Below are 11,481 nucleotides of genomic sequence, written 5' to 3' on the forward strand. Positions count from 1 at the left end.
CCATTTAGGCTTGTGTGGACTCGTTTAACCATCCTGCAGTGTGCTTGTACAAGTCCCTTGACAAATAGGCAGGAGGTTACTCATCGAGGATGCATTTATTCCATAATCCTAGCCGGGGTTATTTACACTTCTGGATTCCCCGTATGTGGATGCGGGTTTGCATACTTGTTTGTTATACAATGTGTATTTGTTTTAGGCAAGTCCAATGGTGGACGAGTCACTTGTTTTCTCCGTACTTGTACCGGATGTGAGGATAACCCCGAATCAATGGTGGATTCGGTTGTTGATGCATGTACCCTGTAGAACCGAGTGGACCCATAGGATAGGAGGACTCACTGGGATTTAGTAATCTCACCCCAATCAACTTATATTTTTTTCAGGTCCAGTTTAGTAGCGTTTGACAGATAGCAGGTTTGGATTGACGGCTTAAAGTGGTGATGGCTCGGAGACCTCGTCAGATCTCATTTTCCGCTGTGCAGATCCATTGAAGACACATGTGTTGTAATTCTTAGTAGGATTTCATGTTGTATTTTATATGGATCTCTCTATATCTATAGCTTTTGTATGTACTCAATATCAATTTTAACGTTTCATGCATAATATACTAGTCAGTTATGCATGGGGTGTTACAGTTGGTATCAGAGCAGGTCGATTCTCGGCCGAGCCATGAGACATCACTAGCAATTCTTTTCCTCCTCTCAAGTGTGCGTTGCCAGCCTGATTTTACTGATATCTCATTTAGTTGTTGAACCTGATCAACTCATCGACTGAGTGTGAGACAGTAGAATTACGGCAGAGCCGCCACGAGGACTCGTAAACCTGTAAGTGTTGTGAACCCAAGTAGTTGGAGTGGGATGAGTAATGGATTTTTTGGACATTGTAAGTGGATAATATTGGAGTCGTCAAGCATAAGGGGAGCGTTTGACGCAAATTAGTGTTACCTGAACTGTCAAGATGTGGATCAAGACAACTAGAACCCCCAGGATTTTGATTGGACGAAGTGAAATTTCTCTAAAGTCTTGGTAATAGTAAGGGAAAATCCAATGGGATTGAATAGGAGCATTGTAAGTGAGATTCTCCGAAGGTGTTGAGCTAGGAATTAGTAGGTTTCAGTATTGATAATGCCGTTGGTGTTAGGCGTGACTGGTGAGCTGATAGGACATAATAACCTTTGGAAATGCGGACAGAGGAGTCAGACCTTTCTGTTTGTGCTAGTACGGATAGTAATTGGAGGGGGAGTATTAGACCCTGATTCAACTTGACGTACCCTAAGCGAGAGTGGTTTCCTAGTAAAGGTTGATGGAAGGTGCGGATGAGGTAACTTACGATTGGGCGAAGCTTGAATACCAGTCGGTAGAAGAGGATGTGTATTTCTATTCTTATCATTTTGTATTTAAGTTCTAGAACTACGCTAGATGGAATATGAAATGATGTAGAAGCGTGAAATGCAGTGACCTAAGTTCTTGTTAGTTGTTGTTTGTCTGACCCCGAGTGAAGCCATAGAACTACGCTTGGCGTTGGGCGTTCAGGCGAGTAAGAACTAAGATCTATCTGGAACGTCAGTAGGATGATCGCAGTTGAGTTGGTTGTTAGGAACCATAGTATTCCTATCTGGACTGAATTATCCTTGGAATCTCATGCACTGCATGGCAATCCGAAGTTGAACTTCAAATCTTCGTGCTTGGCGTTTTGGCTTTCCGAGTAAGTAAACCTTGGTGTGTAGCACTCTCAGGATTTAGCATCCTGAGGAGTGTGATTCGAAGGACTTGAGGAACGGTGAGCCTATTGGAAGCCTGTTCAGACACTGGTCGGTTGTGACAGTAGGATACTCGTGGGGGTCATTATACGCCACTGAGGTAGTTTACCTGGATACATGGCCTCAGAGTTAGACCACCATGTTGGTACTACCAGACGGGTATAATGCCACAGTATCGCTACCGTGCACAAAGATGCGTGAGCCATCTTTTTCCGACATGTGTGGGACGAAGGTGATCTGAAGCTCAAGGTAGAATTCTGATTTGGCACTTGTGAGATGCAGATCCAAACTCTCATAAGGTATGTGGGATAAGGATCCATATGTCGTGCTCGATAGTAGAGGAATAACTAGACAGCCGATGGTGAAATGGATCAAGATCCAATACTATACTTATGGAGACCCTGAGTGATCGTGATTGCGTGAGTTAGTATCAGATCGTACCTTGGGGACGTTCTCGTTTCGTGAAGTGTTAAGTTGGAAATCTTGCATGAGTGTCTAGAGTGAGACTCATGTGCGGTTATGATATCTTGGTCAGCATAGTAAGTGGATATCACGTACCATTGGCGACCGGTGATGGAATATGAAAATCGTATCTAGATCGGCTCGATGTGTGATGTGTCTGGTAAGGTATTGCTAGTTACTCAGAGTGGAGAAGTATTAATCTTGGTAAGGCATGGACATTTTGTCTTAGGACTGCTAAGGAGTCTATGAAAGAGACGTTCGGAGTACAAAGTGCAATTTTTGCATTGTGACTACACTCTGACCGTTGGAAGCACTGCAATGAAGGATGCAGCCGCCGAGGAAGTCAGTTCAGTGTCTAATTCAAAGGTGGAACATACATTAGGTGACTGTGTGAATGGAGTGTGGTTATGGGAGGATTGTTATATCAGTAAGTCGCACGAGTTATTAGAGGTGATACTACGCTAAGAGAATGAAGGTGTATGGTTGGGTAGAAGTTGTGTAAAACTGCTAGAGTTATCATGAGCTGCAGTACGTCGTGAAGGGTTCGACATACCGGTTGAGCAACAAAGATTTGTTGGAATGAAAAACATAGCAGTTGTACGTTGTGGAAATCAGTGACAGGGAAGAACCTCTAAGTCAGTGAGTATTTGGGTTTCAATGTCCTGAGGATGAAACGTGTACCTAAGTTGTGGTAGATGAACTATATGGAATGACAGAGTAAGTAGAAGCTTGATTCTGGAGAGTACGCAACTTCAAGGAGTAGTAGTCGATGATGGATGTATATGGAGTTCTGGCACTTGTTGTAATTGGACAACTGTGGAATAGGGATTATTGTGTATTAATGGAAACCAAGTGAATTATGGATATAACGTGACTCAGAGGATTTCAAGGTGTGTGAATTGTTGGAATCAGAGTAGCGCAACGGATCAAGGAAGAATCAGATAAGTCCGAGGTAGGAACGAACAGACTATTTGTGGGATTTTACGTTGGGATGAAAGTATCTTCCTAAGGGAAATTGTCGAAGCAGCGTTTCGTTCGTTCTAGTTTCTCAAGGATCACCATAACTCGAGAGGTGTTGACAATGGACCGGGTTGGGAATATATTTTTGTGGATGGCATGCGGTCCGATGTTCGTAGGTCATCAGTTTAGCTTGCAAGTCACAGGGGTTGGACTGAGTATCAGACCGTCGAAATGCTGAAGGCTAGAGAGGACATTCAGTTGGCGCAAGTTCTTTGTGGTTATGCCTTGTGTACTATGATTGTACAGGAAGACTGGTACAATGGTTACAGGTCAGTTGTTGAATTTCACGTCTTATCAGTATGATCTTGTTCGAAGTTTTCGAATGTCAAGGCTATAGTTGCAAGATGATTACACCTTCGCGGTTTACAGTGACAGTTGTTATGTCTAAACTGGAGTAAGGGTTAAAGTAAAGGTAAATTGGGACAATCATCCTAAGACTTTGGGAACCAGAGGTTAAGACCGAGGAATTTGGAGATCACCTAATGACATTTTATGGACTCGAGTGGAGAATAATTTGAAGTGTTATCGCATAAGTGACGTTGTGGCAATAATCCTCAACGGGAAGTAATTCAAAGAGCTGAGTGGATTTTTAGTGCTTTTGAAGTTTTGGAGATTCAGTGCAGAGCAGTGAAGGTCAAGGACCCTGGAAGGATCTTTCCCCAGATATGTCAAGGCGAAGTATCTGGATAGACGTGTTGCTTGAGAGTCAAGCTCCTAACCATGCATAGTGGGACACAGGTGTTTTGGCGAATTATGTTTCTTCGCATGGAATGACTCTCAGACAGAGTAGTGAGATTATCTGAAGAGAAATGTAAGGAACATTTCATCCCCTGGTTGGTATAGTTTTGGACACGTTATTTCCGTGGTGATCAGAAAGAATTCGAGGACGAATTCAATTTAAGGGGGGGAGAATGTAATACCCCGACTCTCCAACAACGGTAACTATCATTAATTGGTAAAATGATAAATTAAAGGATACATTAGTCTTGTTCCACTTGGATGAGTAGTAATATACATATACCAAGTGTGACCATAAGAAGTTACTGGATTAGTTAGAACCTAACCAAATGGCATAGTGGTAAATCTCACTTAGTTGGAGGGCAATTGAGACAATTAACATTATGCATGAGCCATAAAGACTTGTTTGGAATGAAGGAATATGTGTCCTTATTGTAGAATCATTTCTTTTGGATAATAAAGAGATTAGAGCCAAGAAGAAAAGAAGAACTCATAACTCAAGTTCCATTTTCGTATTCCATGGCAGCCTCCACTAAATCAGGTATAACTCTCAACTCGTAACTCCGATCGTAACGATTCTGATCCCATTGGAAAGCTAACGAATTTCTCTTTGGTTTGCACCTATGGTTCGCATTTATAGCATCTGTTTTGAAGGAGAAAAACGAGTTTGAAGTTGGGTGGTCAATGCTGAATGTGTATGAAGGTGAGCTACGAATTTCATGCTAATGGAGATGGGAGTTTGAGCAAGAGGGAGATGCAATAGTAGCAAGAGCACCATCTCAACCTCTATTAATCCAAGGTGAGTCCTTAGTTAGATACCTTGGGGAATTTGTATGCAAGGGTTTATGTTGGGAATTGGGGTTTGAGTGATAATCCATAATTGCATGTGATCAATTTGTTTAATTAACGAGTACATGTTGCATGTTGGTGATTCTGTATATATGCATGTTAAAAATTCGTTTGGGATCAATTGTGAAACTTAGAAGTAATTGGATAGGCTTGGCACTGGTTTAGAACTCTTGAAATGCAGAATTTTTGGGTCTGTCAGCGATGTAACCGGTTACATGGTTGATGTAACCGGTTACATGTGTGAAAAAGGGTGAAAAATGCAGTTTTTGGGTCATGTAACCGGTTACATGATTCATGTAACCCGTTACATCACTGTTTGGGCAGATTTTTCATAACTTCTAAAATTCATAACTTTTGCGTCGTAAGTCCGTTTCGCGCAAACTTTATATCGTTGGAAAGCTAGTAACATGTACTATCTAATTAAATAGGTCCCCAAACCAGAATGTTTGATTTAACAATAGTAGAACCCCACTTAGTGAATCAATGAATTAGTATGAGAACTTATGTCTATCATTGATTAATAATTCTTATGTTAAGCATGGCATAGTTTGTTTATTGCTTATTATGATTGTGATACCCATATTTGAAAGCATTATGCCATTATGTTTTATACATGAAAACCCATGGACTCCATCGTTTTGGTTAAATGATTGGATTGATTGCTTTGTTTGTGACCATGACTTTATGTCAGATTTTTGTATGCTTGAATCGAAGTGGCCGGCAGGCTAGATTGGGACGTTGCTCTGACCGTGTAGTCTATGAGCCCTCCCGGACCGTATAGTCCAATGGAATAACCCGTTCATTTGTATTGTTCGATATGGTGTGCATCTGAGCTACCGTTGAAGTGTGCTCGTGAGTTTCCGCACGGGGTTTTACTCACCTGGCATTAACACACGTGCGTGCTCGGTATGGTGGGGTTATGCGGCTATGTAGGCTAATGCATAATGTGATAACTCACCTCTAGTGAAGTCACGTAGACTAACACTAGGCTTTCGCCCGATGGGCTCAGGCGTCAAGGTGGCGGTTTGTACTCGGCGTAACTCACTAGCGTGAAGGAGGTTAAGGGGATGATGACGTCAATTAGGCCAGGTCATCGCACGGCCATTTAGGCTTGTGTGGACTCGTTTAACCATCCTGCAGTGTGCTTGTACAAGTCCCTTGACAAATAGGCAGGAGGTTACTCATCGAGGATGCATTTATTCCATAATCCTAGCCGGGGTTATTTACACTTCTGGATTCCCCGTATGTGGATGCGGGTTTGCATACTTGTTTGTTATACAATGTGTATTTGTTTTAGGCAAGTCCAATGGTGGACGAGTCACTTGTTTTCTCCGTACTTGTACCGGATGTGAGGATAACCCCGAATCAATGGTGGATTCGGTTGTTGATGCATGTACCCTGTAGAACCGAGTGGACCCATAGGATAGGAGGACTCACTGGGATTTAGTAATCTCACCCCAATCAACTTATATTTTTTTCAGGTCCAGTTTAGTAGCGTTTGAAAGATAGCAGGTTCAGATTGACGGCTTAAAGTGGTGATGGCTCGGAGACCTCGTCAGATCTCATTTTCCGCTGTGCAGATCCATTGAAGACACATGTGTTGTAATTCTTAGTAGGATTTCATGTTGTATTTTATATGGATCTCTCTATATCTATAGCTTTTGTATGTACTCAATATCAATTTTAACGTTTCATGCATAATATACTAGTCAGTTATGTATGGGGTGTTACAGGCAATATTCGCCGATTTTCTTGACAATATTATGGAAGTCTTTATGGACGACTTCTCCGTATGTGGACAAATTTCAAGGGATGTCTTGCGAATTTAGAAAAAGTTCTAGAACGTTGCGTGAAAGTTAACCTAGTACTAAATTGGGAGAAATGTCACTTTATGGTGCAAGAAGGGATTGTGCTAGGACATATCGTATCGAATAGAGGAATTGAAGTAGATAGAGCTAAAATAGAAGTCATCGAAAACCTTCAACCTCCAAAGACCGTAAGAGAAATACGAAGTTTCTTAGGACACGCTGGTTTCTACCGACGTTTTATTAAGGATTTCTCAAAGATAACTAAACCCTTAACTGAATTATTAATCAAAGACGCTGATTTTATCTTTGATGATAAGTGTTTAGAAGCCTTTAAAACCCTTTAGGAAGCTTTAATCTCCACACCCATTATGCAACCTCCCGATTGGACTGAACCATTTGAAATAATGTATGACGCAAGTGATTACGTTGTAGGCGCTATCTTAGGACAACGAAAGGAAAAGAAACTTCACGTCATTTATTATGCTAGTAGAACTATGGACGAAGCCCAAATGAATTGCGCCACAACCGAAAAAGAACTTTTGGCGGTAGTATTTGCTTTAGATAAATTTCGTTCCTATTTAGTAGGAGCCAAAATAATCATATACACCGACCACGCTGCAATTAGGTACCTATTAACTAAAAAGTACGCTAAACCGAGACTCCTAAGATGGATCCTGCTACTGCAAGAGTTCGACTTAGAAATTAAAGACAAAAAAGGAACAGAAAACGTTGTAGCAGACCACCTTTCTCGTTTAGAAAACCTAGAACCTAAAACCGTACCAATTAACGATGATTTTCCTTACGATAAACTTATCGCTCAACTTGAAGGAAATACTTCTGACAAACCTGTCGAAACAGCTCTAGCCATGACCATTAGACTTGGTATGCAGATTTCGTAAACTATTTAGCCGCTGGTGTACTCCCTTCTGACTTAAGTTACCAACAGAAGAAGAAATTCTTTCACGACCTAAAACATTACTATTGGGATGATCCTCTACTCTTCAAGAGAGGCCCCGATGGAATCTTTTGACGTTGCATACCCGAGGAAGAAATAGAAAGTATAATAACACACTGCCACTCAGTCCCCTGTGGAGGTCATGCAAGCACATCTAAAACTTGTGCAAAGATCCTCCAATCTGGACTCTATTGGCCTAACCTGTGGAAAGACGTACACTCTGCCATTACAAACTGTGATAGATGTCAACGAACTAGAAACATTTCAAGACGAGACGAAATGCCTCAAAAGGGCATTTTAGAAGTAGAAATATTTGACGTCTGGGAAATAGACTTTATGGGTCCCTTTCCTTCATCGTTTGGAAATAAATACATCCTCGTAGCTGTCGACTATGTCTCAAAATAGATAGAAGTTGTAGCCTCTCCTACAAATGACACACGTGTAGTAACCAAACTCTTTAAAGATGTCATCTTTCCTTGGTTTGGTGTACCAAGGCTAGTGATTAGCGACGAAGGCTCCCATTTTATTTCAAAAATCCTCGAAAAACTTCTTCAGAAATATGGAGTTAATCATCGAATAGCGACACCGTATCATCCACAAACAAGTGGACAAGTGGAGGTATCCAACAGAGAAATCAAACAAATATTGGAAAAGACTGTTGCTATATCTAGAAAAGACTGGTCCTCCAAGTTAAATGAAGCTTTATGGGCATATAGAACGGCTTTCAAAACTCCAATAGGAACCACTCCCTTTAAACTTGTTTATTGAAAATCTTGTCACCTCCCGGTAGAACTAGAATATAAGGCCTATTGGGCCATTAAGACTCTAAACATAAATTATACTACCGCTGGCGAAAAGCGCATTCTGGACATAAACAAATTAGAAGAGCTTAGACAATACGCTTACGAAAATGCTAGAATCTATAAAGAAAGAACGATAAAATGGCATGACAAGCGCATATCTAGGAAAAGTTTCAACAAAGGCGATAAAGTGTTACAATTTAACTCTAGGCTTAAGTTATTTCCTGGAAAATTATGCTCTAGATGGTCTGGTTCTTTCGAAATTACTAACATTTTTCTGAGCGGAGCGATAGAAATTAGAGGAAAAACGGTCGAACCTTTTATCGTAAATGGGCAACGTCTTAAACATCACCATCGTCTCGAAAATGATGAAAACGTGCATATTTTAAAACGTGACGAGCTACCCGCTCAATCGAAAAATTGAGTTTTGTTTAAATTGTCGAGCTTACGACATTAAACAAAGCGCTTTGTGGGAGACAACCCACACTTTTCTTACTTTTTAATTTTTAATTTTCTTAATTTTCTTTATCATTTAATTTTAATTTTAATTCTCTCAAATATCCATTTTCATTTTATTTTCAATTTTTATTTTATTTCATCCCTTGATTATAATAATTATTATTATCATTATAATTATTATTATAATTATTATTATAAAAATTTCATCTTTATATTATTATTACTATCTTTTAGTATTTTTATCATATCTTTTTAGTTTTATTTCTTTTTATTTCATTTCTTTTTAATTTTCTTCTTTCTCAACATCCATTTATTTCTGACTTAATTTTCATATTTTTCAACTTAACTCACAGGCTTACTTAGTTACTAACTTATCACGATGCAAGAAGTTTACAATATGGAAGTGGCGTTTAGAGGTAGAGGACAAGTAGGAAGATATGCTAAGCTGGCCGAGAGAAGAATGGATTTATCTCTCTATCCTCATTGCCCCACTATGAAGACTTTAGGGATTGAGGAAAGCGTCATGTACTTACTGAACCAAATTGGTTGGACTGGTTCTCACTTACTACGAAGATTTTGCACTTACTGAAAGCTCACTCTGGAATTTTTAAGTTCACTCACTTATCTGCCAAATTGTGGACTAGGAATGAATAGAGGAGTAATCCTTTTCAGGCTGTTTGGACTTGAGTATCATTTTTGTATCCGTGAGTTTGCTGCTATGTTGGGACTTCCCAATGGAATGGATGCATTTACTGTGGTTCAAGAGGAACTATTTGCCTACCGTGAGCTCGAGCGCTTTTGGGGAAGTATTACTGGTAAAGATAATCCTGAGGAGCATGAATTTCAATCTGAGAATATCCATAATCCTGTTTTCAGATACTTTCATAAGATCTTGGCTTATTTTATTTTCGGTAAGCCTGAGAACGTCACTAATGTTTCTAGAGAAGAGCTCTTCATCATGTTTTGTGTCTCTCAGAATCGTCCGGTCAATGCTGTTACTTTTATGCTAGCTAACTTCGAGCGTATCACGCAAGACGAAGTTTCACCTATTCTGATCGGAGGATTAGTCACCATGATTGCAAATGCTATAGGACTGAGACAATCGCTTCTTGGATTGACACCACTTGGTACTTATAACTCCATTGACACTGGTTTTTGTTTTAATAGAGATATCATTGGAAACCTTGGTCCTAATCAGTTTTTGCTCCTTATTGATAACCAAGCCCTGGATCAGTTCACCCTGCCTAATCCAAGGACAAGTGTGCATAACCCTACAAATTGGCTCTATTATGGTCAGATTCCCGACAGAGAATCATCTCCTGAAACTCCGCAAGCTTATGAACATTTAGATGATGACATGCCTGAAGCGGAATCGGAATCTGAACCTGAAACTCCTCCTGGATATCATGACATGGATCCTCCTGAATATGAACCTATGCCTGAAGAAGAAGCCGTACCTGAGTACGAATTTATGCCTGAGGATGAACCCGTACCTTAATATGAACCTGAAACACCTCCTGGTTCGCAAGAAGATCAATCCGAGGATATGACCGAAGTTGAGCCTGTGCCACAAAATCCTCTTCCTGCTCCTTTAGCACACCCAGTTGCATCTGCTGAATCTATAGCTCCGAGAAATGCTCCTCCAAGAATTGAACACGCTTATCACCCGGTTACCCATGGCCAAGCTATTGATGCGCTGCAACATGAGCTACAACATATGCGAGAAGAAGTTCATTCTCTACAAATGCATTTCTTTGGATTCATGGGCACTGTGAATGTACAGTTCGACGAAGTGTTCAAGCACATTTACTCGATTGCTCCTAATTCGCAAAACCAGAGACGTGGCTAGAGATGTTGATCATTAGAAGATTGTTTTTAGTTTTTAGATTTACTAGTTGTTTATATTTAAGTTTAGCATTTATTTTTCTACATATTTTATTTTTCTGCATATTTTATTTTTCTGCTATAACAATCAGCAATCAATACTTTAATTCATAATGCAATCTATTATTCAGTACCTGATTCTGCTATATTCTATTTTATGGTGTCATTTTAACTGTTATATCTAGTTAACTGCATAAATTATACTACATTCTGTCACCTACTGTTTTCCATTTAAAGTGTTATAACTGTGTCACACTGATCTTTACTGTTTAATTGCTTAACTGTACTGTCTGTCACACGTTCTCAGAAGAAAAAAAGTGGACGAAAACACCTAAACTACCTAGGAGACTCTCGTCTCCCCTTATATGGGACCACGTCCCTGCACTACACTGCTAGGAGACGCCCGTCTTCACACCTGCAAATGCTGCAGACTAGCCACCTGAGACGCTCGTCTCCCAAGGGGTGGCAGTCTTGACTCTGCATTGCATCAGTCACGCACAATTAACCATATATTCCCCCATTTTTAATTTTTAATTTCAAATTCATCTTTCAAAATTCTTCCCTCTCTCCATTTAATTCTTTCATTTAAATCCCATAAACTCTACACATTCATTTCACCACTACACCATTCCCATTTTCTATTCTTTCAAACTTCACCACTACCATAAATCACACTTATTTCTACCACCATTAAAATTCTACAAACAACCATATAAACTCATACCTCCATCATTCTCTTCTTCACACTCT

Source organism: Vicia villosa, unplaced genomic scaffold (assembly GCF_029867415.1).
Source record: "Vicia villosa cultivar HV-30 ecotype Madison, WI unplaced genomic scaffold, Vvil1.0 ctg.004570F_1_1, whole genome shotgun sequence".
Classification (NCBI taxonomy): Eukaryota; Viridiplantae; Streptophyta; class Magnoliopsida; order Fabales; family Fabaceae; genus Vicia; species Vicia villosa.